Source organism: Lagopus muta, chromosome 12 (assembly GCF_023343835.1).
Source record: "Lagopus muta isolate bLagMut1 chromosome 12, bLagMut1 primary, whole genome shotgun sequence".
Taxonomy (NCBI): domain Eukaryota; kingdom Metazoa; phylum Chordata; class Aves; order Galliformes; family Phasianidae; genus Lagopus; species Lagopus muta.
In genome coordinates, this window is record NC_064444.1 from 5,140,839 (window position 1) to 5,168,815 (window position 27,977).

At 41.0% G+C, this 27,977-nt stretch overlaps 1 long non-coding RNA gene across 2 annotated transcripts in view; it reads left to right on the forward strand.

The window, feature by feature from the left end:
* Positions 1 to 27,977, forward strand: part of LOC125699472 (uncharacterized) — a 280,743-nt gene that overhangs the window by 217,253 nt on the left and 35,513 nt on the right. For both annotated transcript variants that reach the window (XR_007379578.1, XR_007379577.1), the window contains exons 10-11: positions 614 to 5,045; positions 5,933 to 6,059. This is a non-coding gene — a long non-coding RNA (uncharacterized LOC125699472). The remainder of the gene's footprint in view (positions 1 to 613; positions 5,046 to 5,932; positions 6,060 to 27,977) is intronic.

Sequence of the window (27,977 nt, forward strand, 5' to 3'; positions counted from 1 at the left end):
GGCTGTACTCATGTGAACAGTCTCTGAAATAAATGGAAGGACTTGCATGGGAAAAGGGCCGTGATATTGGCCTCCTTAGGCCTTCCTCCATGAAGCATTTAATATTTCCCAAGAGGTGCTGCTGGCTTCACCTCGTACCGAAGTATCTTACAGCAACAATGGCAACGGCACAGAAATCTGCTTAATTTAACCCCTAGTGCACAAAAGCCGAAATCTAACGACAGAGTTCTCTCTGCCTGGGCAAGCACCAAGCCACCAGCACCTGAGAACGGTGGCATGTGTTGGAAATGAGCTCTGACATCCACACTCCCCTCCTTCAGAGGGAAAGAAGAGGTTTTGTGTCACAGTACGGACTGAGAGATTCTTCAGCTGGTAAAAAACACGAGGTCTGTATTTCTTCCCAGCAAAAGCTTGGCTCTCCCCCAGCTGCAGCAACCTAAAAAGCTAATATGTAAGAAAGACCACATTAAAAATATGACGTAGAAATATGTCTTTAATAAAAGGAAAAGAAAAATCCCAGTTTTTTTCCTCGTTCTCTGCAGAAAAAGGATTCCTAGCTACAAGCCACTTTTTGCCTATTTAAGTCTCTGCGCTTCTTATTCCCCTTCTTTAGCAGATTTCAGATGAATGAAGAGGTAAGAGATGACACTGGTAGTAAACTGCAACTGCGCGAGTTGCATAAATGCAGAGCGGATTTCAGCGCCTAATGCACGCAGCAGAGATTTCCACCGTGAAGATGGAGCGAGGGAGCCTGCAGCATCTGAAGGGAAATCAGTTGACGGCACCGCTCCGGCGTGCGGAGATGTGAAACTGCCACATACAGGGAAAGTGGAAGCGACTACTGAAACCTGCAATGGCACCAACTCCCCGGAGCTTGAACTTCTGCGATAAAAGGAAAGAGATCATTAACTGCGCGTGGGGATCGCTCGTGGAGGAGGAAAAAAAACACCCTTTAACTCTGGAGTTTTTAAAAGTGCCCTTGTTTGTTTTCTTGGCAGAGGATCGGAGCATTTGGCACCCATCCTTGGAAGGTGGCCCGGCTGTAAAAATGCTGGGGTTGGCCCTTTCCATGCTGTTGCTAAGCGGACGGCCCAATAGCCGGCTGGGGCCCTCCAAACCCCACCCCGCGCTCCGGCCAGATCCAGCCTGTATTAAAAGCCTCTCTTCTCCCACTTGCTAATAATAATTTAATTTCTTTTTTAAGCCAAAGAAGTGCCAAATTTATATAAGCCTGGCCATGCCAAGAGGTGCGGGGTGTGCAGCCCGTGCCCCAAAGAGCCCTTTGCTTCGGGGCTGTGGTGCCGCTCCCGTCAGACCCGTTCCCCTTCTCTCTCCCCGCTCCCACAGCCTCAAGGTATAGAACAGAACTAAGGGTGGGTTTTTTTTCCTCCCCCCCGCGCCCCCCCCTTTTTCTTTTTTAATAACTTTATCAACTCTGAACCCCAGGATGATTTGTGCATTTCATATTCTCCCTGCACTTTTATTCTCTGTTAGAATTTGGATACTTTCCATTTCTCTTTCCCCCCCTCCCCTTTTCTCTTCTTTTTTTTTCTCTTTCCCCCTGCTTGTTTGCGGTTTTGCATGAAAAGGCATTGTTAACTCTTTCACGATCCGCTTGGAAAAGGACTTTCTTGGCTTGGCTGCTGGAGGCGTTGCTGGAAGAGCAAAATAAAAGTGCAGGGTTTCAAAACCGTAGGCTGAAAAGAAGAGCAGCAGTGGAAAAGATTTACATTGAAACTGCTACTGTAGGAAAAGCAGAGCTCGGAGAGCCGAGCGCTGGTATTTGTTTCCCAGAGCTCTGCTCTCGCTGCATTGCACGACGTCTCCCTGAGCAGATGCTGGAAGGCAGCAACACGGGGGGACACGGGCTCAGAACTGTGAGGATGGGCACCCGTCCCCATTGCAGTGCACACAGCATTGCTTTTGCATGTAGACTGGGAGAGTGCGTGCTTTGCTGCTGCCTGAGTGCAAAAGAAGCGAAAGGCGTTCTTCCCCACTGCGCCTGGGTGAAGCATGGGGAAACAGGAGGTCCTTGGTGTAGCAGAGATGCACAAAAGGAGGTGGGGAATTTTTCCCCGGGAGCTGTGAAAAGTGGAGGATTCATTTTCCCTTTTGTCCCTTGAGATGAGAGGCTGGGAAGTTGGCATCTGTCACTCCAAGCCTTTTTCCTCTTCCTCAGCACTTGCAGCTGCAGAAAGTGGGTCCAACCCGGCCGAGCTGCGTGAGAGCTGCCCAGCTGAGCTCCTTGAGCTGCTGCAAGCAGAGATGGCTCAAACAGTTGGCAGCAGTGAGGATCAGTTATCTTTTTCTTTTAAAAATAATACGTTATGCAAGCAGGTTTTATTGTAGTTATGGGCATTTATTCTTTCTTGCTGGAGATGATAAAATAATCTCGTTGGAACCAACAGGAACGTAAATTTAATAATGTGACGCTATGGGCGCGTTAAATGGCATAACATTGCTCCTAAAAGTTCTGAAAGCACATTAAAAAAACCCTTTGTATATTTGCACATCCTGTGGTAATTAGCACATGAATATTTTCCATTTGTAGCCTTTGAAAAAATACTTTTCGAGTGGTTAAAATCCAATTTTTTTCCAGCATCCTCCACAGCCTTTTTGTGTGATTCCTGCTCTTAAATATTTGTATGCATGTTTGTGTGTGTGTTTGCTGTGCCTCTTAGTTCCGTTTTGTAGAACAAATGGAGAAAACTAAAATATAGATTTTTAACAACTACGAGATTCCCTGCAGACAGGGTTTTGTACTGCAGCGGCTCAGAGGAAGAACACAGCATGTAATTCTACATACATCAGAGCCCTTTTCCATTGCTCTTACCTCGTCAGCTGAATGGAGAATTATAAAAACTATGTCCCTGATTCTGTAAAGATTTGAAAAAGAGGCTTAACTTTAGGCACACAGGTAACTTCAAAGGGAATTAAGTGAAAATATGAGATGTGAGCAGTTCACGGCAGGCAGATGCATTAGAGAGAACGATCTACACAGAACTTGATCCAGAAGCTCGGGAATTACATTAGCTGACCTTTGTGAGCTAAACAAAAGCTGATTGGAAAATATATTCGGAAGCTAAAGTGGAATATTATAACAAAATAAACCTCAGTGCAATGGGTATTCTTATTACAGAGCATCCTTTGACTCGTCTGTAGGCAAGGGGACTGGTGCTGCAAAAGGGAGTGGGAATATTGCCATTGATTTTAGTGAGGCCAGAATTTTGCCCAAAACATTTGCTTTCTCCTGGTTCTGAGGTATTTTTTTATTAACTCTGACATTGTTTCTTGTGTCTCTGCTGTCACATTGCATGGGATGCATGAGCATTCTAAAATTAACGATGGACCTGAACTGCAGAGCACGGCTCATTGATCAAACCTCTGAATCCATCTCGACAAAGTTTGATTAGATGTTTGATTCAAGGCTACTGTATAGACACATCTCTCTGTACATTCACAATTTTGTTGGCACACCTGTTGTGGCCTGGTTGGGAAATTTTGTGCATGTAGCAAATCCTGGTCTAGTGGGGCAAGCTAAGCATCGATTTTGTTTCACCACGTCAGAGCAAGCTATGTCAACTGCTGCACATCACTTTGTGATCATGGTTAAAGCCAGTCCGACAAACAGCCACCTCAGCAAGCTGTCATTTTAATGTTTTATCCATTTTCTTTCTGTGTACGTGTGCTCCACATTTCAGTGAAGCTTCGTCTCTCCTGCCCACCGCCATAGGCTAAAAGTCTGCTGCAAGACTCAAGTCTCAAATGTGTCACATATAATGAAACAGGAAAATTCCACCCAAAACATTGATTACTGGTGCTCCTGGTCAGGAAAAGGAGAGAACAATGAGACATGGGTAGTGACACCTGCACAGGGGCCATGCAGGCGTCTCGCAGCCCTGAGAGTTCCCTCCTTCCTGCTCCCCTTCCTTCGTAATGTTGCAAATTCAAGACCTTCTATAGTGTAATTTTAAAGTACTTTGGCTTGTTTTATCACTAGCTCTTTGTTCATCTACCTACTCAGAACTTTTAAAACCTAATCTCCTTCCCATTAAAACTCAAAAATTTCTCTTGCTTTGAAGCGTTACATCTTGGGAAGTCAAAACCTTCAGTGTCTGCCTGAGACATTGATATTTTACCAACTTTAACAACTCAGCCCATAGATTTTTCTCTCTGAGTGGGGAAGTTTTGCTCTTATCCCCATTTTACGGGATGAAATCTCTTATTCAGTGAAGTATGTGAGCATGTGCCAGTTTCAACAGAGCTGGTGGAATCTTTCCAGGATAGACTAGGTTTGCCAGAAGTGCAATTTGAAGTGGAAAACTATTCACAAATTCAGGTTGAATGCAGTGAGGAGTTTTGTCAGAAAGAAAAAACAGGGGCATTTCTTTTCTCAGGAAGGTTTAAATGTTTCATTTCTGTATTTTCAAATTAAACTTTATAATTCTGGACTTTTTAAAGCCAGATATATTTCAAAATTAACCTTTCTTGTTCATGACTATTTTGAAAGCAATGTGATGAAAAGAACATTAGACTTCTCGTTATGAGAGCAAATTGATACTGCTTTAAACTTCATTTTGACATTATGAAATAGATGGGTTTTTTTTCAGCTAGAGGTATTTGGTGTTTATGTTTTTTTTGTTTAAAAAGGCAAACAGCATGCAGATTTCCATTCTAGGTGAATCAAAGCAATCTCAAGTGACCCAAAATTAAAGTAAATTAAATTAAGGTCTTATGTTTGATGCACCAAAATATTAGACATTTTGGAGTCAACCCCACCTTAATCTTTTCTTTTTTTTCCTTTTTTTTTCCAGTTTGCCATTCAGCCACCAGACCGAAGGGAACACGTCCATACAGCTCCAGGTCGTGCAGCATACAGTCCTATTGTTCTTGGTTGACTTCTGCAGAGCTTCTCGTGCTTGGAGTCAGCCTTGTAGTTTCACTGAGCCCACGCCTACACAAACCAGAGCAAGTTCAACAGGGAGATGGGCACGGCTCCGCTCCCAGCTCTGGCTTCCAGGCTCAAGACTCTTCTTCTTCTCCAGGTTAGCCCAACCGAGCTCTCTCCAATACATCAGGCTTACAAAGAAAGGGTGGGTGTTGAAAGGGGTATGATTTTCTTCGCAGCGTTTTGACACTTTGACACATTCAGGGGAATATTTGAGGTGGGCAGCAAAGGAAAGGAACGGTACGTGTCTGGGAGAACCTGGAACATAATGCTAAGTGAAAATTTTTGGTTCTTTTAGGCAAAAATGTAAATGTAAGGTCCTCTAAATAAAGCCCACAGTTATTAGGAGCTTGGCCATTTTGTCTTGTCTCAGAGTGGCTCTTCCTAATAATGCAAACTGATAAAAGTGGGTTGGAATGATTTTGCCAGAATAACTGTTAAAGGAACAACAAAGATGCACATTTGCACATTTAAACACATACCTCTAAATAACATAATCAGCTTTGAAGTTTCAGAGAGTGCACATTTAAAAAACAGAGTCCAACCAGCTGGGAGAGAAGGAAATACAATGCAAAGGATGTTTACTACACCAGTGTATTTTCCATCAAACTAAGTTTTATTAACTTCTCAATGTCATGTGATGTGTATCTGCAGCTCACTCATACTGCCTTAATTTGTTGCTGTGTGTGACAAGTTGTAGGCTGATCTAGCCTGACACATCATGGTATGCAGAGTACACATATATCATGATAAGGCAGTTGAAAACCAAAGACAAACAGCCCCAACAAGGGAAAACTGAACAGCATGGTTCAGCCTGGGCCTATGCCCATAAGAGAGAGAATATTTGAAACGTCGTGCTATAGCTGTGAGTGAACAAGGTGTTTCAGTCCAGTGTTCCCATGGATGGCTTTGTTTTGTTTTTTTCCTTTGTACTAGTTGATGTTCTTTGTAATGGCATCTTTTTTGTTAAAATGGAAAAAATAGGTTGTCTGCTGGAGAAAAAGTTGGACTTAGATGCTGCTGTGCTACTATGATGCTCCATGAGTGAGGATCTTCTGGTCCCTGCAGCCAGTAAAACACCCCTGGGCAGCACTGGGATGATGCAGTGAAGGTATGTTACACAGAGTCCACAGCCACCCTGCCTGCACAGCTTCATTTCTGGTCAGCTTTGGATTCCCCTTCTAGAGACACAGAATATTTCTGGGCTACAGATAAAAAGGTTCTGTTGTCCAGGACAAGCTCTTCATTGTTTTCAGGTTCAGAGAAAAGATACTGCCCAGGTAAAGCAATACTTGTTGCAATCATCTTATTAAGAAGTTTGGGAGGAAAAAGGTAAAATTTTGTCATAAGACTTGAGTAATTATGACTGTGAGCTAACACTGAAGGGAATACATCTTTATTCCTTATGTCTGAAGTACGTGATGCATCAAACACAGCAAAGCCAGCCAGTCAAAAGAGATGATTCTGCTCCTACAGTATTTAGTGTTGGTATGGCCTCACCTTGAATATTGTGTGCAGCTCTGGGCTCTGCAATCTAGAAAGGATATGAAGGTACTTGGAAGCACACTGAGGAGGGCAACAGAACTGTAGCATGGCTGGAAGGCAAGTCCTGTGAGAAGAAGCTGAGGTGACTGGGGCTGTCCAGTCTGAAGAAGAGAAGCTCTCTTCAGCTCCCTGAGAGAAAGCCGAGAGAGATGCCGGGCTATGCTCCTGGAAACTGTTGACAGGATGGGAATGGCACAGAGCTGTGCCAAGAAAGGTTAGGCTGGGCATTAGAAGAAATTAATTTGCCACAAGGGTGGTTGAGCGCTGGAACAGGCTTTCTAGAGAGGAGGTTGATGCCCCTTGGCTGTCAGAGTTCAAGAGACATTTGGATAGTGCTCTCAATAACATGCTTTAACTTTTGGTTATCTCTGAAGTGGTCAGACAGTTGGACTGGATGATCTTTGTAGGCCCCTTCCAATTCTCTCCTCTCCTCTCCTCTCCTCTCCTCTCCTCTCCTCTCCTCTCCTCTCCTCTCCTCTCCTCTCCTCTCCTCTCCTCTCCTCTCCTCTCCTCTCCTCTCCTCTCCTCTCCTCTCCTCTCCTCTCCTCTCCTCTCCTCTCCTCTCCATTGCAGCATCTGATGCACGGACTCAGATGCAAATGATCCAAATCGTTTATTACAAGTTCTCACATCACTTATATACCTTCACAGGTTTTATTTTTCTAGCTTTCGCATCCACCCCAACAACTTTCCCATCTACCTTTACATGTCAACAGAGCATTCTACAAAACACTCTTCAACCGTTCACATGGGCGCTTATCCAATCAAAGCCGTGAGACGTTCTTTCTTCTTCTAGAGGTGTCCTTGGTTCTCATGCTGTTTATCTTGCTCTACAGCTTCTGCTCTGAATAGTTTTACTTGTATTCCCACAATCCATCACATCCAAAGTGTCTCTGGGGTCTTGGGTGCCAGAGTTTTGAAGCATATCTCAAATCTGATTTCACACCTAGAAAACTAACATAATGAAGGACCATGTATTTGGACTACAAAGGATGGTAAACTCTAAATAAATATTATAATAACTTGTGTTAAACTCTTCAGAGCTTCGGTTTATGAAGACTGATTGTTTGATGAAATGAAATCTGCCTTCATTTTAGTCTCTTTATCCTCAGCAGTGTGAGATCCAAGTTTATCTGATTCTTAAAGCTGGATGTATAGCACTGCAGTGCCTTCCTCTGAGTAACAGGAAGACAAGCTGGGCAAGTGCTGTGTCTGGTTAGTGTTTCTACAGACTGTGCAGAATGATCACTCATCTAGAAAGAAACACTTTCCGCTCGATGTGAGCATCAGTGGAAATGCTGAGCATGTTCAGCACAGTTCTCTTTTTATCATAGAAAAGTGACATTCTCTATGGACCTGCTCCAGAGTCCGATCGTGTCAGTGAAAGGACTCCTATTGACTGCAGTGCGACTTGGAGTGCCTCCTAAAAATGGGAACAAAGCAGTAGACTTCATAAATCTTCTGATGTGATCCTTAAAGCAAGAATTCAGACCCCATGGGGCAAAGGTTTGTGATTAGAAAGATATTTGGCCTCTCTTTCTTCCTGAACTGAACTATTCAGATCTTACTGGAGTTTTGCTCTTTGAGAAAAATCATATGCCAGTCAGCATGGGGGATAGTTAGTCTGTTAAATGTAAAAAAAAGTAAATGCCTTTTACTTTTTCATTATTGTCTGAGATTTGATTAAGGCAGTCAGTGACCCTTTGCTTAGATCAGAAGAAAAAAAAAGCAAAGAAAAGCAAATGGAGCCATAGGACTAAAATTTGTTACTGAGAAATAGAACAGTTGAAGGTGTGGGAGACAGAAGAATTATCACAGCACTGATGGCACTAAAGTAGCTTGAGAGGCTTTAAACTTTCATAAAGTATGTGCTGGCAGAATTTCATCCTATACCTTTACCATAATGCAGACATTTTCTAATAGACAAGCTTGTTGGCATGAGAGAAGACGTGCACATCAATGACCAGATTCCCCTATCACAAGCAGTGCTCATCAGTGATTGCTTCTTTCTGCTGTCTTTTGCCTAGACCCTTTCTAGGGAGATTTTTAAAAAGGTAGTCTGAAAATGAGCAGGAGTTGAACCTCTGTGTTCCTTTGTGCCATTGACAGAAAGCTTCTTCCCAGTTGAAGTGACCTTTCCTTCTCTCCCTTAGAACTGCTGCTTGTCCTCCATAAGTTAGTGTTGTGCCTGACTGTGTTAAACACATGGGGAGGGAGGTCTGCTCACTGTACGACTTCCTCTTACAACTCTCAGCCTTTGACTCACGAGCATGATTTGGTTTTATCACTCCAGAGTGCGCTGTAGATGTTTGGTTTGCAAGGCAAATAACGTGAACCATCACGTTATCATGTGGAACCTCTTTTCCACACTGCTCTATATATGTCAGTCAACCTTTTAACTTGATTAGGAGGTTAATTTGCATGGTACTGTGTATGCTTTTACTGGAATATATATGCCATGAAATGTATGGTGTAAGTTAATCCAAAGCTAAGTAGGCCAATAAAAGCTAGTTCCTTAAGGAGGAAGAAAAAAGAATACAGCTCAATGGAAGAGAAGCTTGGTAAGAGTCCAGAGTCCTGACTCATTGTTAGCCTCAAGAGCGTCCTGACTAGCATCAACGTGTTCTGGAAGCAGTGTGATTCTCCTACCGTATTAACAAAAAATAATAAAATGTAATGCTAAAACAATAGGACATACCAGAAAATTTCCACTGAGACATGGTATCTCGGGAACACGCCTGTGGCAGAGCAATTTCCATCCTGCTCACATAATCGGTGTATATGGCACTTACATGACTTCGTGCCCACCATGGAAAAGTGAGCAGCTCTTTTAGGTGCTTGGGCTGTTCCTTCAACACTGAGTGCTTCAGAAAGCTAGTAAATAGAATATAAATTAGAAGTGTATTTGTGGGAGACACCCAGTCAGGGGGGAGCACTAGGAATGTACAGTATAGCCTTCATGGAAATCTGAAAAATGCCTCCAAGGCTCTCTACCCACATCTCTCCATAATTCTAATCTCAAAAATATATACAATTTGGAAGCAATATAGTTCTGGAAGCTTGGCTAGTGTGAGCTCACAGTTATCTTTTACTTGATCCTGTGAAATAAATTATATGCAGCAAATCCCCACTGCAGATAAATTCTTCTCCATCTGTTTTCCTATAAGAAAAAAAAAAAAAAAAGTAAAATTACTTTCATGCAACAATTGCACAAGCAAGTTGTAAGCTTAAAGACAAAGGAGAAGAAAGTTAGAACGTTTTCTGGTTTGATGCCAAAGATTTTTAAGATAAAAATTCTCTGAAAGTAACTGCAATAAACGAATGACTGTTGAGCTTGAACAGTCCTCAAGTTAAATTAGTTCAATTTTGTTTAAATATTTATTAGAAGCAAAAGAGAACATAAATGTGGGATAAAAAAATCTTTATATTTTGTCATCTTTTTCCCACAATGTCTCCTAGTCTGAAATGAGGTCACTGGATTTTAGTAAGTAGTCCAAGTACAATGCAAAATATATTTCAAGGCAGAGCTAAACTTCACATCTCGAAAGCAAAAGGGTTAACAGAAATATAAAATTATGTGAGAGAGAAAGCACTCAATGCCTGGGGAAGTATAGTTTTACCTGTCAGGAACAAGAAAGTTGGTCTGCATCCATTGCAGAGACATAAACTAATCTCAGCAAGGGCTGCATGTGAATGAACAGCTAAAGCCTGATCAAATAGAAGGTAAACTTAGCAGAAAAAATCCCAAATCACAGTTTCGTTTTCTTTTTCAGGGATTCTTTTCTAGTTTTAAAAATGAAATAGGTCCAGTCTTGTAATTATGTGAATCAATAACGTTTACAGCAAAACTGACAGAAGGTGTTTATGGAGATATAATTATAGTTTGCAGGTCACTTAACAACCTTGCATGGGCAGTCCATAAAGAGAATATGACCAACTGCTGTGGATAGTCACCCGAGTAAACAAGGAAGGTGTAGAAGTGTGGCTTGTGAAAAATAAGCATTCTTATGGGGAAATGGAGAATGACAATAAGAATTACAGTGATCCAATGTTTCAGGTGTAACTGGGAAAAGAAGCATTTCAGATCCTTTCCTAAGTATCTGGGAAATCTGAAAGGGGTATAAAAAACAAATGAAGTGCTTGATGCTTATTTCAACCCCTTTTGAATCACAGCACGTTCATTTAGGAGTTTGTAGGCAGTGAATATTTCTAGTTCCACATTCGTTGTCTAGCAGAAGCTCTCTAACTCCACTAAAAATCCAAAATCCCAAAATGCATAAAGGAAAATAATCCAAATGTCAAATGTAACCATGAGCAATTAGTCAATCCATCAGAGCAAAAGCAATCAAGCCACATCCTTCTCTTTCCTTTCTGGAGACACATACATCTAATAATAACCTCACAAGAGCACTTTAACGAAGGGAGGAGAAGCTGAGAGTTTTGACCCCATTCTAGAAAACAAATCACCTCCAGGAATTTTGATGCAAGCGCATCAGCCAGCGACATCCCAAAGTAAAAGTTTAAGTGACGAATCTGAGTTACACCCAGAGATCAGTGGGAGCACATTGCACCACTTGCAGCATGTGAGAACACCTCCAAAGGCTCTAACAGCCCCGCTGCAACTCGCTAGGTGTTCCTGCTGCCCTTACATCTTCTGAATGGTTTCGCATTCAAGGCAGTGTTGGAAAAGCCATGAAAGAATCGGATGAGGTTTTCTTCTAATAATACAGGCAAGACCATCTCCAGCTGTTGGCAGTACATGGCATGAGGGTCTTCACTTTACTTCCCAATACGACCACCCCCAGCAGTAGGGAATAGTCCTGGCATTTAATTTAATTTGACTGCAGCCCGAGCTAAAGTGCAAGATTATGTTTCTGCAGGAAATATTTAGGTGACAGCTTTAGGGAAAACACTTGGCTTTCTGTTGACTACCTTCTCCTAAGAGCACTGCCATAAAGATCTTGTGTTAAGGCCACAGAATGTGTAGCTGGGGACCTCACCATTTAGAGGTGAATATTCCCAACAAGCTGACATTGTGAAGGACAAGGAGCTTTATGTATTTTATACCTTGTGCCCTTGAAAACCCAACTTTCACATATAAGTATTTTGTTTCTGTGTGCGCTTTCCTGTGTGTGAGTGTATTTGTTAGGAACCTACCTGAAATTCTCTTCTGCAAATGTGTTGGCTTGGTTGGTAAGAAAGTTGTTCTGAATGTACTGCAGGGCACTTCTTTTGTTCATTTTCTTTTGTCAGAGGCTGACAGTACACTAGCTGCAGTTTTCATGTGATCATTCTTGAAATTGCTTTGTGTTCAGAGAAATGTGTAGGCGTTCTTTTCTTTAAATAGTAAGTGAAAACAGTATTACAAGAGTAAAAAATTACACCACAAGATTCTGTGCCTTTTCTCCATTTTCATCTTTCATTCATTTAATGAGCTTATTTTTACTCCCTGTCTTTCGGTCCCCACTCTATATTAACAAGTTCTCCCTTGATTTCATTGATTCTCCTTGCCCACGGTGGCCTTTTTTAATAATTTATTCAATATGTTTATTCTTCTGTAAGTACAGATTGCCAAGAGAGGTTGTGGAATTGTCATCATTGGCTCAACGAGACACCCATCTATTAGGGATTATTTGAGGATAAGGAAATCAATCCCTCTGTGATTCAAGGGGAGGAGGGGGTGGATTAAATGACCTGGCAGAGTAGTCCCCTCTAATTCAAATTATTCTGTGCATTTCTTTGTTTTGTTACATTTTGTTGTTGTTCTAAATTCTTTTTGATCTCAATTTCTTAATTTTTTTAGATAATGTTCTCTTGTGTTCGTGTTCTTTGAAAGTATGAAGAATTTGCATGAACCAATTTTTATTAGTTCCCTTGAGAATGTTAAAAACTTCAATTAGGTCACTGTAAAGTCTCTTTTCCAGAGTGAAATTCCTTAATCTTCCTTAATAACTTAAATCTTTGAAAACTGATGTTGTTCTGCAATGCATTTTCCTCAAAAGTAATTAGATACCAGCTAAGTTGCCACATAATAGTCAGTGCTGTGTTGTGCTCTGAATATAATTGGCCTTTGGATTTTGCAGAGCCCATTAACCCTGATGGGCTGGAAACATGACTGTCAGTACATCAGTGCAATTTGGGAAATGATAGGAATTTCCAGTTTCCAAGAGGACTGCATTTTCTGTTTGAACAGGAACTTCTCACATTGTAAACTGATACCCTGCCCGTATTTCTTAGTAGCTCTGCTCTGTCATAATGTTAGAGCTGTTGTTATAATAACAGGCAAAATCCTCAAGGCAAATCTGAATGAGCAGGCTGAGGGATGATAAAGCTCCATGTCATTCCCTTAGACCACCTTGCTGGCCCCAGAGAGCAGAGCTCAGTGCTTCCCCCCTCTACCCTGAGCCAAACAAACCCAGGGACTTCAGCCCAGGGACCTCAGCCACTCCTCCATTCTTCCCTCCAGACCGTTCCCCATGTTCCCAGCCCTCCTTTGGACACTGTCTAATAACTTTGTGTCCTTCTGACATCATGAGGTCCAAAGCTGTGCATGGTACTCCAGATGTCTTCAAAGCTTGCATCCATTTTGTGGACAACAAGATGTGGGTGTTTTGCAATTAATGGTGTGGCATCACGCTCAGGTGATAAGGATTTGTCACTTCTTCCCATCTCAGCTGATACTCTTTAAGGGTAAAAGATGGTTTGTGCAGAAGTTGCTTTATTGATCTTTATCCTCATTCCACGATAGATAAGTGTGGGTTTGTTTGAAAAAAAAAAAAAAAGGAGGAGGGGATTGATTGCTTATCTTAACCACTTCTATTTGAAGACAAAATCAAGAGAGTTTGGTAAAGCAACGGAGGTAAGCAGCTTCCTGCAAGCACCCTTTGGGGCTGTACCTTTTTTTAACCTTCTCTGCTTACTCCTTATGTTTTTTGCCACTCCTCAAGTACTGTCTGTGCTGACAGTAGAACTTCTGTACCTCAGTTTTCGCTGGTTATGGTGAGAAGCCTTGCTGTTCTAATCCTGCTTTTTTGTTAAGTAATGTTTATTTAATTATTCTATAATAATTATAGTGATATTTTCCCTCAGCCCATAGGTGTTATTTTTTGGGCAGGCACTGGCTTGGTGCTGACATTATGGATGTGTGTGATTTTGGCAAGGAAAAAAATCTTTCTCTTCTCCATTTGCTTTATTTCCTGCAAATCTCCTTATGCTTCATGTTGTAATCTGAGGTCACGTTTCTTTATACACATTGGATTTCAACAGCCTGATGATGGCAAAATCAGAATGTCTCCTGATACCCTCATGGGAGCAGCCTTGTCCCTGTGTTCTCTCACAGATACACAAGTGACATCCCTTAGCTTTCTGTCACTTTCAGCCCCTTAAGAAGGAAAAAGGAATTAGGGGAGAGGGTGGAACCAGAAGTATCTTGACAGCACATTTCTTGCAATGTAGTAACCTGGGCACTTCCTACACTAGTAGTTCCCTATCCAAGCAAGGCTGTGCAGTCACCCTGCTGTGAAATGCATGTTTGTCAAGTATTGGGAATCAAATTCAGAGCCAATGAAAGACACGTCTTCAGGACAGCATCTCCAGACTTTATTTTGTGTCATATCAGGCTTCAAGTATTATATAGCGTTGCCATGCCAAGATATTTTTAGTGTCCTAGAGACTGGAAACAAAAAAAATATTTTGTCTCTTGGCTGGAGGATTTCCCTGTATTTGCACTGGTCTGATTTAACTCCAGTTGAATTCAGAGCATCCAGCTTCTAGATTCAACTTAGCCTTGGTACATACATGTTTTCTAATAAATTTATTTACTTCAAAACAGTCACTGATGGTAGTAACCAAATAGATGTTTCCTCACAAAGTCCATTAAGAGATTCTGCAAGAGAAAGAGGTCAGATTCGTAGGGAATTTTTTGCCTTATATTTTGCCAGGTTTAAAAAAAAAAAAAAAAAGTGTTTTAGAAGTTTGCATGGCAATCTTTGTTAAAATCAACAGTAATCAAGTTCAAAGAACGAATAGGAGGCTGATGACATTCAAATTTATATTATCTGAAAATGCAAACCACTTAAGAGGCTGTTACAGAGCAGTGTAGTAAAGCCCTTAGCTGAAGTCTTAAGGATCAAGTTTCTGGCACTACTAGTTATGTTATTTATATATATGTGGACACATGTTTCTGTGTATAAATTGCACATGTTCACACACACATGTACCCCAGCTATTATTCAGCCCTAATGATGCCCAAAGTCCGATCACAGAGAACGCCAATTGAAAATAGTACCTGAAAATATTCTGCTTTCCTCATCTGCAGGTGAAGAGAAAGGAGAGGGAAGAGAAAGGATCTTTACTGTAGATGTATCATGGTTGCTGGATTTTCAGGTTCAGGATTATGATCCTTGCATGGGGTTTTTTTAGCTAAGAAAACTAAGAAACTCCTGAAAATAATAACATTTTTGTATATGTAATACAATCCTCTTTTGGCAGGAATAGGCATCCACCATTTTAGCAAGGGAAGGACAAATGTATTGGTATGTAAATCTGTTTTTTTTTCCAGATAGCAGAAATGCCGTCACTGGGGATTTCCTGCCCCCTCTCTCCTTAACTGGGACTTTATCCATTCCACCGCCTCCACACACTGAGAACAAGATTTCAGACATATCCAGTGACGAGTTATAGCCTACACTGGGTAGCTTTAGTCTAGCAGGAACTGAATGCAGTGGGTTACACGGAGAAAATGGAGTTGTCTCAGATACGCAGTTAGCCCTATTTTTAAGTGTTTCCATTTTATTTAGAAGGCTGGCTGAAGTCAGCCATGGTTTTATGTGAGCTGTAGTGTGCGTGCTCAGGAGGGCTGCTGTGTACTTGTTCTTTGTACAAACTGCTATTGGAGATTTTTTGGTGCTAGATCTGATACCAAATGGTCGTACCTATGCTGTGGAACAACGTGGTAGAGCTTGTTTATAATAATCTTTGCAAAAGAAAAGATGGCTTGTTGTCATATCAGAACGTTCCTGATTATGTGTTACATACTGAAGCTATTTAACAACATATAACACTTTATTCAGCCAGCCAGTATCCTAACTCTTATTTTGCAATATTTACACTTAAATTTTTAGGGGGCATGAGCTGATTTCCCAAGCAAAGTTTGTCGAATGGATGCTTGTGGTGGACAGTCATCTCAGCATGTGTGCTCACACCGATCAGAAGCATTTTGGTGCCTCCTGGCAAACAATACACATGCTGAACTCCCAGTGACCCAGTTGTCTTTGCTAATCGCTCGCTGATTACGCTAATCAGTGCCTTGTTTAAAGCAATGAAGCCAAAACCACTCTCTGCTATGCTGCACTTGGAAAGTAGGATGCATTTTTTTGTTATTGTCATTTGTGTGCTACTAGAGGTGAATGATGAGATGCTGACTTGTGCCACATGGCTGGTGGCTGTAGGTAGCTCCAGAGTGTTGTCTGGGTGCAGATTTTTATGGTGCTTTGCTCTGCAGCCCTGAGCAGCTTGTAACCAGCTGTGCACTAGCATTAGCATCATCTCACAGCTGTTTAGGAAGCCAAGCTGAAGGCTGGCTAAAGAAAATGTCTTATGGAGCCAGTGTGACAAACGAGCCTCTGCCAATGCCATCAGTACAGCGGATCGCCGACGAAGTCTGTGGTCTTGGTTCACCCTTATGGTGGAGTTGAATTCAGCATGGGATTGAAAGGGAAGGGGGGAGAGGGTGAAAGAATCCACACTCATATTTCTGCAAGTAAGCCACTTGGTAGAAGTTTAAAAGAAAGAGCATTGTTTAAATGTGAGTGTATTATTTGTTACCAGATTTCTGTGCAGGCAAGAGATGGGTGTTATAAACCTCCCTGTGATAGTTCTCTAATAAGATGATCCTTTTTGGTATGCTTCAGCAAACAAAATGAGCTCTTAAAAGCTAACCTTATCCTTGTCCTTGGACAGAAGAGCAGAAACAATGGGTTAGCCTTTTTGCCAGCATGTTTATTAAATGGTTAATCAGCTATGCAGAGTTAAATTTCACCCTGGAGGTTTTTAGTATGGATATCCTGGTCGAACTTATCTTACTGTCAAATAAGCACCTAAAGTTCTAAAACAGGAAATAGAGCCATTTTTTGGTGTGTTTTACAATGTTCCTTATGGAGAAGGATTCACTCATTGCATGGCTTATCCCAAGAGCCTTACTGAGCCCTACCCTGACATCAGAACCAGTGAGTTAATATAAGCCCACCAGCTTCTTCTTCTGGAAGCTTTGTTTTGCTGTTGATACATTATGATCTAATGGGCATTTTTAAATGAGCACGAAGCGTGCTTTTCATGTTGTGTTGGTCCTTTTTTTTTTTTTTTTTTTTTTTAATTTTCTCTTCATCTGTTAATTTGCTAATGGAACCACAAGAATAATCCACATTGAAAAGCAGAATGTTTTGTTCTGCGACACCGCAGGCTAGCTGATCTGTGTCATTCATACATTAATTTTTAACTTCTTTAAGTCTTTGTGGAAAGGCTTCTGATCACAGGTGAAAACGAGTTAAATGTATCACACTATTAAAAATAGTATACCTTCTGATCTTACCAGCAGTTTCTGCTCATTTGAGGTGCAAGACTGGAATTGCAGGGTAAGAAATGAGGCTTATTAGCAGAGCTGTTGTATATGAATGAGGTTATCAGCTTTCATTTTATTCTCCCTCACCAAGAAGCATGAAGAAATGAGGTGTTTTTTATGAATGTGTATGAGAGTAAAAGGTGTTTGTTTGAAATACAATTAACACTGGGAGAAAACACTGTAGGCTCTCTAATATCTTAAGATCTATAAGCTATGGATTTCTATGGACCACTAGGAGTGAAAAATGGGGCCAGCCCTGAAAATCTGCAGTCTTCTAGGTTAGCTGACACTCTGGTCAGGCTGTCAGCTGTAAACTTGGATATGTTTCTATTCACACATATCATAAACAGAGAGGATAAAATAACAGGGCTGAACTTTGTTTAAGAAACTTGCTGTTAGAAATATGCCAGTACTGTACAATAAAACTCAAAATTTACTGAAATTTATGGGGTTTAAGTTTTCCCCACAAAGTCAAAAGTAGGCTTGTGTTTTCTTTTTCTTTTTCTTTTTTTTTTTTTTTTGCCTGACCTTTGTCACCTCTCCAGTGGGAAGGAGCCAGGTCATGAAGGAAGTTGGCTTTTCCTAAAGGCACATCTGAAATTTCGTGCAAGATGTTCCGATTTCACAGCTTTTCTGTCTGCCAAGGAGCAGTCTTTCCATTAATTTTCCCAGAAAAACACAACATGCAAGGTCCATAGCCTTCAAGATGTTGAGACAATTCGGCTCCAAATATTTGCAACATTCAGCACTGATTGCTAATGTAAACATTGCTCGGAGAAGAGATGTCTCCACGTTAGAGTAGAAAGATCAAGATATCCAAGCCCATTGCTTTCCTACTGGCTTTCCACTGGCATCCCAAAGAAATCGCTGCACCTCTATCTCCCCTTTCCTTTCCTTACAGTGGAAGATCAGAGGTTGGTTTTCCTTTTTTTTTTTTAATGGTGTCTCGTATCATAGGCCATGTGACACTGCATTTTATACATATTTAGTGCTATTCAAGGAGCATTTGGCAATTATACTTCCAAATTACTGAACAGCAGACTGGACTGGAAGGGCCACGCTCTGAACAGAACCTGCTGTAGAAGAGAAACCTGCCTAGTTGTCTGAGAAGCATGAGGAGAAATGTAACTCTTTCCCTTTTCTCACACTGCTTTTTTTTCCCCCCTTAAACTTTTATCACATTTTGGTTTTGCTCTTTGTCCTTTCCAGAAGACTTAACGTAATATTTGCAAACCACTTTTAATCCTTTCTTATCAGTAGATGAACCTCCTCTGGTGTTGGAAACACTTTTTCTCCCCGGTCCTGGGAATTTATATTATTCGTTTCATCTTAAATCTCTCGCAGTGCTGAGCAGATTGTTTGATAGTGCAGGGTGACACACGTGCTTTTTAAAACAACTGTCGTCTTTATTCTTCTGGCAGCAAATGCCACTGCTGTCAAATAAAGTAAAATTGACTCCCACAGGAAAGCTTAAAGAGTCAGAGATGCCATTGCAAATCCTGGCATAAACTGTTTGGAAACCCTTTTCTTCTTGTTTGGCAGGACATGTGCTCAGTCCCTGAACACACTGCTCAGAAGCTGTTACAAAATATAGAAGACAATAAATACTAAGCAAGTTAAAATTTTATCTGCTTTGAGAGATAGGAGTCTGAATGTCTAAGACACTAGAATTCATTTGACAAGAACAAGAGATCTCAGAGCAGCATTGTAAATGAAAAGCTGTTAGGCAGGCAGTACCTTCCCCAATGTCATGTTTTTCTTAGAACTAGGGCATACATTACACACAAATTTGAGATTATCTCCAACAATTATCTAAAATTAACCGTGGTTTTCTAATGAAAAACATTAACAAGAGGATCTGATAAGAAGTGTGCCTATTTATAATACTTGCTATGAGGGAAAAAGGTTTGCTCCTCTGAGTGAAACCAAACTGCACCGTGTGTCAGAGTATAAAAGAAGATTGGCTTCCTTTCCTTTGCTTATTAGCAGCAGTGCTGGGAGTTTATCATATCTGGTGGTTAACAAGAAAGAGCCAACTCGAAGAAGTGCTCCCATTTCTGTGTTTCTGTAGTGCTGTATCTGTTCTTACAGTGCTTGTGTGCACTATGCAGTGGAACACAGTGCCACTCTGAGTGCTCTTGGCTGCTTGTCTTAGTGCAAAAGCAAGACCAAAGCAAGTTCACCTCTGGTTGGTGCTGCACCAAAGTGAAACCCATGTGCACAAGTCGGGCCAGCCTGGGGATGCTTTGGCTGCATCCTGCGGGCGTCTGGTGGATATTCTGCAGTCATTCAGTGCAGAGTGATAAGGGAGAAACAAATATTGGCATCACATTGAGTTGGTTTCCTTGAGACGAGATACCAGATGTCAAGTCACTGTGTGCTAAGTCACTGTGTGCTAAGAGTCTCCTATGCTATATAGAACACAAATTGCAGGAAGTTTTGTCAGCAGAGAGCATCAGGGGAAAGGCTGCTTCTTCCAAACTGCACCCTGTATTACAGGCCTGGGGCAATTTCCAAAGAATCGTAGAATCATTAAGATTGGAAAAGACCACTAAGATTGTCTAGTCCAATCATCAACCCATCACCACCATGCCCATTATCCACGTCCCTCAGTGCTACGTCTCCACATTTCTTTAACACCTCTAGGGACGATGACTTGAGATGTTGTGGTTTGTTTTTTTGGCATTTTGCACAATGTGGGTAGCACGGACCTGGGTTCAGGGACTTGAACACTGTAACAGAGGAGTTACAGTGAGGAACATTTGGAGGCTCTGGTTACTGATCCCCTCTGAAATCTCTCTGTTTCACTTTGTGGAGTTTCTGCATAGAATCATAAAGCTGGAAAAGACTGTTGAGATAATGCAGTCCCACCACTGACCCATCACATATTATTCACACTTACACACCTAAGTTCTTGTCTAACTTGAGTTTCAAACAACCCAAAACCTGAATGGGACTTAAAAAAAATCATAGCATCTCACTGAAAATTCACACCGATTACATTCATATGCTGGCTAAACAATAATGCAAGTCATCCCAGGGTTAACCTGAAAGGTCAGTAGATTTTGACAAACCTTTCAATGAACCCATCACAGCTTCTGATCTGTAGGAGCCACAGAAACCAGGTGGATTTTGTTGTGAACCATCTTCCATAGTTCTACTTATCAGTCATGTGAGCATGGGTAATTATTTTCACCTCATGTTTGCCAGTGCTGATTTACTTTGCATTTGACTGGTCTTAAAATAAGAAAATCTTTAATCTAAACCAAACAACCCTTAATGCAACCAAATGTTTGGATGAAGAAAGGGTAAATGTCCATGTGTTTGGGAAAGCAGCACCAATAAAAATAACACAGACATCATCTGCTATCGCATTGCCACCAGTGTGGAGTAGCTAAAGGAGTAGGGTGCATAGCTGCAAAGTTGAAAGGCATTTTGCTCTCTCTTCAGGATACTGATTTTGACTGGTGGTGAGGTTTATAAAACTTATACACAATTTCTACAAAAGGTCTGTAAATCTAACTGCTTTTTTGGGGATTGTTTCACATTTTTACAGAACGACTCCTAACTTTGAGGAGTTTTCACACAAGGAATGTTTTCTCAGCTGCTAAGGCTAATTAGGAGACACGAGGATTGGTTATATTTCCCTCTGAACAGGAGTGAAGTTATTTCATGCAATTTTTTACACAACTTTGCCGTGTGATGGGCTGCATACAGAGTAGTTTATTTATAATGCTTTATCTCACACCTGTTTGGATACTGGCTGTTTTATGGTATTTAAACATACTATTTCTTGCCAATGGCTTTATCTCCACAGTTCCTGATTTTGCTGCAAATGTTTCTTATTAACTCTAAAAGAAACATCAATTGCTCCCTGAGCATTATTAGCAAGGACAAAAATAACATAATTGTTAGTTACTTCCAACATGTTATCACTGCAGACCTATAAAACAGGCATTCTTTCAAAATACTGTAGGGGCTCTTTTACTCTGTTGAAAATAAATAATACATGCTTTAAGCACTTGTTATTTCACTGGAATTTTGTTTTTAGGTGGAAAAAAAGCCCTGATCAAAACATCACCAATTCTCACTGCTGTGCCTTTCTGAGCTGTTTTATTGTGCCACATCTGAACACAACCCTGCAGCTGCCAGAGCCCCAGTGCAGAACATAATGCTGGGCAGAGACCCGCGGTGGGGACACAAGAGATCATTTATACAGAAAACATGCTGTCCCATGGGGATGCTCTCCTCTGCTATGAATCTTTCTCTCTGTAGCCTCAGAGTTATGGTTCTGGTGGTAGTGATACTTAACTGCAAGCAGGAAGGATGTAAGGGCTATTCCTCTGCTGTCATGGGGTTCAGCACCATTCAGAGTCCTCAGGATTTTTAAAGAACTTTCATGCCATAAAGTTCCTCCGAGGGGGGAGCAGCTTTGCCTATTCTGCAGAAGCAGAATGAATCAGATGAAGTGATTTGTGAAGTGATGTGAGTTGTGAACACCCCATCCCTGGAGGCATTCGAGGCCAGGATGGGACCTGGACAGCCTGATCTGGTAGGTAGCAGCCAGCACACTGCAGGAGGGTTGGAGCTCAATGATCTTTAAGGTTCTTTCCAACCGAAGGCATTCTATTATTCCATGACTTATTTGAAATCCAGTAGATGGATATCATCACTGGCAAGGAGGCCGTGTGCACATTTGTCCTTCACGTGGTTTCCAGAACCATGTGCTGAGGACACCAGATTCTGTATTCTGGAATGTCTGTCCTTTAAGTAGCATATCCTTGTGCTGCCATTCATGGGACAAAGGATTTATTGGATATATGAACTTCCATCAGATCAGCCTGGGCTAGAATTGAACATCCATTGTTATATGGATGGCCAGACGGGTGCAGGACAAGGGGAAAAGAAGGGCTGAATTACGTATCCATGACTGAAAAGGTCCAAATACCTGCCTCAGTGCACTTATTTGCTTAGTGCAAACCTGTATTTCATTACAAGTGTCAGGCAAATAAGCGTTGGTTGCAGATGGGACACAACAGGACTGCCTCGAGAGAGGAGTTAGCTTTCAAAGCAAACTGCTCCAGCCAGGATGCCTCACTTCATTCCTCGCTTCTGAAGCTGGTTCTTTTATCCACAGCCAGAGCACACACCACCCTCCATCCCTCTTCCTTGGGTGGTGTTTTTACTGGAGGCATTGCTGGATCTCAGCTTCATCCTATTGCCGTACTGCTACTGTTTAAAACCTGTCCAACTTGAAGACACGTGTCAATGCTGCCTTTAGAGTCCCGGTGTATCATCCCTTTTTTTTTATTTATAATCAAAATAATGCAATTTTATGCAAACTAAATGCTGGTTTACAGAGGCAGCCCCACGTGAGCCCTTCAGAATGAAACTTGAGATCTACTGTGCCTTGCCAAGCCAGGGAGTTGTACTATGAAAAGTAGAATTTCCAAAGGGCAGAATTTCTAACTCGAAATCACCTTCAGTGATCCTCAAGGGTTGGAGTTAAGCTCTGAAACCACAAACTAACTAAAGTTGTTTGTTGGCAGAGCGTTTTTGTCATTTCCTTTATGCTTTGCTGTATCAACATGAAACTCAAAAAGTGCAATTTGCATTTACACTCAGGTGCACTGCACTCCCCTTTGTTAAAACAAACAAACAAACAAGCAAACCAGTTTTTCAAAGCTTGCTCCAAGCTTAATGAGAGGTTTCTTGCACTGAAACATCTGGTTTTAGTCACTGATGGTTGGAGGATACTGACAATTCCCCAGCTTTTAAAATGCAGGGAAAGTGGTGTTAATCCTGGGCCTGGGGAACTACTGCAATTCCAGCCAAAATAGCTCTTGCAACTGTAATCATTCATTGCTATTAGATATTTTATGGTGCATCAGAAAATTGATTCTTTTTTTATAAGATGATTTCTTAAACTAACAGTGAGGCTTTTGTGTTAAGTGAGAAGTAGGCTCAAAACCTGTGCAAATTAAACAGAGAGATGTGTGACTGATGAATCACGTGTGAACCAGCAGTGCCTGATTTCATTAACTTTATTAATTTCTGTAACTCATACTATGCAACAGAGGCTTCATCTTCAAGGAAAAGTTTCAGGAGGCTTGCAGAGGAGAATTTCCAGATTACATTGGTTTGTATCAAACAGGTACTGAGCTACCTGCATAGCACAGCACGGCACAGTGCCTCTGCTCACAACTTCTGGATAAAAGCATGCGAATGTGCTGCTGTTTATAGGACTAGGCCTTTAAATCACATTTCAGTCATGAATGATTTCCAAGTGCTTTCTGACATTATATCATATTGCTCAGCAATTTAAGCCTTCCTGACAGGAGACCATGTATGCAAGTAGCAAGTTAAATCGGCCACAGGCATGGGCCAGAGGTACAGAACCATCATCTCTCTATGGTTCAAGTTAAAGTCTGTTTTTGCACACTTTCATGATATTTTAATGTATTTTTCTTTCTTGAATTTTGTTAGCATTAGGGAACAGTGAGCTAAGCTAGATTTTGAAATCTTAACTTCCCTTTTTTTTTTTTTTTTATGGTTCTAAGTCACTTCCAAGGCTGGAGCAGCACATATGTTCTGCTTCCATGTGTGTATTTTATACGTGTAATCTTGTGAGAACACTGATTCTTAGGAGGTTTTGGCCAAGAGGGTCTGAAATTCCTTAAGATTTCATAGCTCTTGTCTTAATTAAGTCTCTCATCTGAACCTCAAAACCCAGACTAACCCTAAATTGAATCCATCTCCAGGCTCAAACATCTTTCTCGCCACTCCCTATTTTATTTTTGACTGTTTTGCTCTTTTTATCTGGACAGCCTTGCTCAGTTCTCAGATGCACAGAAGTTGTTCACCTCTGGTTTACAAGTGTAACTCAATACAGCAAACAATACATATGCACTCTGGGAAAGAATTTTCAGTCTGAGAGAGTTTGTATATTCTTTACCATCACCCTGAAGTCATTAATCCTGCCTTAGTATTTTCATCATTCTGCACAGTTGCTGAAATTATTTATCTATAGGCAGAACTATAGCCCTTGTTTTACTATTTTAATGCTTAAAAATCCTTAACAAATGTCAAAGCAGAAACAAATTATGCTGTATGTATTTCACTGCTCATAATTAAATTGCTTTTTATTACACTAACACAATACTAGGAAAAAAAAAACCAAGCAGCCATCACAGATGCTCACCAATCACATATTTCCATCAGTGTGCTGCAGAAAGCCCAGGCAGTTAATACAAACGTGGCTGTAATTATTTACTGGGTGGTTTGCAGCACATCCGTGCCCACTGTGTTTGTAAATTGGCCAATGTTTTGACTCGCATTGGAAAAACATGTGAAATACTGGTTGTCTGTCATACAAAAGCTCCAGTGTAAATAAATAAAGCTACATAGGACATCTCCCACACTTCACACCACATCACAGCTTCTCTTACACAAGAAATCTGTAGGCACAGCAAAGATATCAGTGTGCCATCCGCACCTCCATCATCCCTTCATCACAGGGTTGGCTGGAGCTCTCCTCTTTGTAGAGCTGTAATGAGGCCAATATAAAGTTGTCTGCCCACCTCTAGCCCTGAGCAGACAGAGAAATCACCACTGAAGCTGTGCAGGAGCTCATCCCACAGCCTGCCAGCCCCAGCAGGTTTAGAGACACGAATCCCATTGCCATTGAGGAATGAATTAATTGCAATGAATCTTAAGCAGCCACTTGCCTCTGCATACTGCAGCACAAACACTTCTCTCTTTTGTGGCCTTGTCCTGAGCTGGTCCAACTCAGGGCTGAACATTTCAAGAAGCAAATGTAATTTTGGGAAGGGTATAAGGGCCTGATTGAAGGGCCCTTCAGGCTGACGGAGTGCCACTGCCCATTGCAGCAGGAGCGTGGTTCATTCCAGCTGAAAATCGTCTCCTCCTTTCCGAAATGCTTTGGCTCGTGTTTTGTGTCCAATGTTTCAAAAGCTTCACATGCTTTTAGAGTGTGTTCTCGAGTCTGAGAAGTGAGTTGCTGGGAATTGGTTTCTAACATAGGTAATTTAAACCAACTATTCAAATATGTGACCTTTTAAAGTACTAGAGAATTTTGACATATTTCCGATCTCTGATAAGGCTGTAGTTTAGAAAACAAAAAAGCTAAGAAAACGTCTCCTTCTGTTTCTGTTTTTAAGTCATGATTAAGGGAGGTGGGAGGGAACCCTAAGTTGTCCACTTGTTTCCTCAGCTGACATACTAGTTTGGATTGGTGAAAGCAAATGAACTTGAAAATAACACATGACCAGTTTTCATTTGAAGGGAGTGTTCCCTTGAGCATATTTTTCTCTAAAAGCCTGCTGCAGACATTACGTGTGCTTTATCTCTTTAACGATGGCTATTGTGATGCTGATGGCAGAGCAACTGTACACTACATGTAGCTTCAGAAAGTTGCACTTTAACACACTGATGACAGTTATAGAAACATTTGGACAAAGATTTACAAAACCATTAATTATTAGCTCTATATTTTTCATTCAGTAATTTTCTCCCTGACCTCACTGATGTTTGGGTAAATCAGTTAGTACTGTTGTAGCCCATGGAGCTACATCAGTTTACATGAACTGTAAGGAAAATTTTCTTCAGAAAAGAAACCATCAGAAGCATACTAAATAGAAGACTTTCATCTCTATTAAAGTCTGCTTTTCGTTCTCTTACAGTTTTAAACTCCTTACTGAGAGCCAGATTCTAAAGTAAGATTAGAGCAGTGCATCAGTTCCCAATTGATTGTTTTACAGATGTTTAAAAGGAAGTACGTTATCAATAGAGATGATTATCGCAACCACAGTATTCAGTGAATGATAATGTCATTCTTTTCTTATTTAAATATAAAGAGCAAGCCAAGACCCTGCTTGCTGAAAGTAAAAAAAAAAACAACAAAACATCTCAACTGAAGAACCTATTTCATGAGTATTTGTAATAGATTTGTTGTTTGCAATGGATTTATTTTGTGCGGAAATCAGATGCAGTTTCATGTCCTCTTCTAAGATCAGTACTTGGAAGAATACCATTGCAGCCTCACGTACACCTAGCCCTGAAACACTAAGACATCAAGAAAGAGAAGGGATTTAAAATGATCTTTCTTGCTCTCCTTTAATGAAAGAACTTCTAAACATTTTTACAAAAACAAGATTTGTGGCCCAGAAATCACTTGGCAGCTGGGAGATAAATTCTTAAATAACAGCATATTTAGAAATTAGATAAACAAAATATTTCTAAAATCAAAACATTAGCGTTTGGTTACCATCATCTCAAATTCCATATATCATCCATGCTTGGTGGCAGCCATGAGCAGCAATCAGAATTTAGCTAGGGACAACGTTTGCATCTTTGAGTACTATTGCTATAAATTCATTGACAACTTTGTGATATTTTTCAGGCTGCCATTTGTTGATTGTTGAACAGAGCCAGATAACTTTAGAAGCTAAAAGTCTGAAAAATAAAACCTACCTGAACTCATAATGCATCTTAATTGGCTTTGGAACAAGTCATTTAGGACTTAGTTACTGCTTCAAAAATGAACTGCCCTATTTTTGAAGGGGAAAACAGGTCTAGAAATATTTAGCAAATACAAAGAAAAGTAGTTTCAGTGCACTATTGATTGACTGAGTCATAAACATCCCCTCCCACCCTCATAATTTGTCTCCATAAGGGTGCAGAGGGTAATATCCCCAGAAAATGCAATCATTGAGGACATCTGGAGAGAGACAGGACCAACATGAAATGGATGACCAAAATGTCGCATGCCAAATATAAGCACAACCTTGACCTGGTACATCCTGCACAAGCTGCTTAACACCACAGTCAGAGAGAGAAGAGGAGCTCTCAGATAACGACATGTGGGCCTTACAGACCCGGCAGTGGGCAAAAGGCATCGCTCGTTATTCTGTCAAGGACTCCACATGCCAGTCTATGCAATCTGATTCGCAATCAATTGGAAGTGATTACACATTGTTTATCATCGATTGGCACAAGGAATCCTTGAGAGAATAATAAGCTGCAGCTGATGACAATCAGAGACTACTGTCTCGTTGCAAGTTTGATTGCACAGCTCTCCACTGGTGCAATTGAGCACCCACCACCCACAAAGCACCACAGTAAATAAATAAATAAAGGGTGGCATGGGAAAACAAAATGTTAAAAAGCTCCTTTGAAAAATAAAGCCTGAATGGAAGTTCTTCAGTATACTATTTGCAAGGCTAACATCATTAGAATGCTTTGTATTGGAAATGCAATAGGAAGATTCCAGCAGATTTTCTGGCTTACCTCGTGATAAAACAACATCTGGATACCAGGCTATAGTTCTTTGAACAAGTAGGAGAAATTTTGGATCAGGGTATCTGGAGAGTCTGTTATTTTTTAAATGAAGTACGCAGCCGAGTTAGAGGCCTAGAAGCATGCTTCAAGATAACTACTGAACACATCCTGGTTATGAGGAATCAACTTGTTCTTCATAGTGTGCTTTGCTTTTCTATCAACGAACACACCTCAAAAGTAAGTACCTGGTGCTAAAGTTGTGGGCAATAATAATTCAGTGTACAGCTACTTCTAAGGCAGTTACCTAAGCCTAAATGTCCTGGAAAACAGTAGTGAGAATAACTGCAGGTAGCAGACCATAGCCAGGGCCCTTGGAAAGGGGAGTCTGTCTCTTACTTGATACTGTAGTTGAAGGACGTGAGATTAAGGACTGTGAATTTGTTGTGTGCCTTGTATGTTGCATGCAGTAATTAGTGACAGAGACATATTCTAGAATTGCAGATTTGATTAAGGGGTTGCAGCAACTGTAGTCATGTCTGGTACCAGTTGCAGTATAAATAAATTACA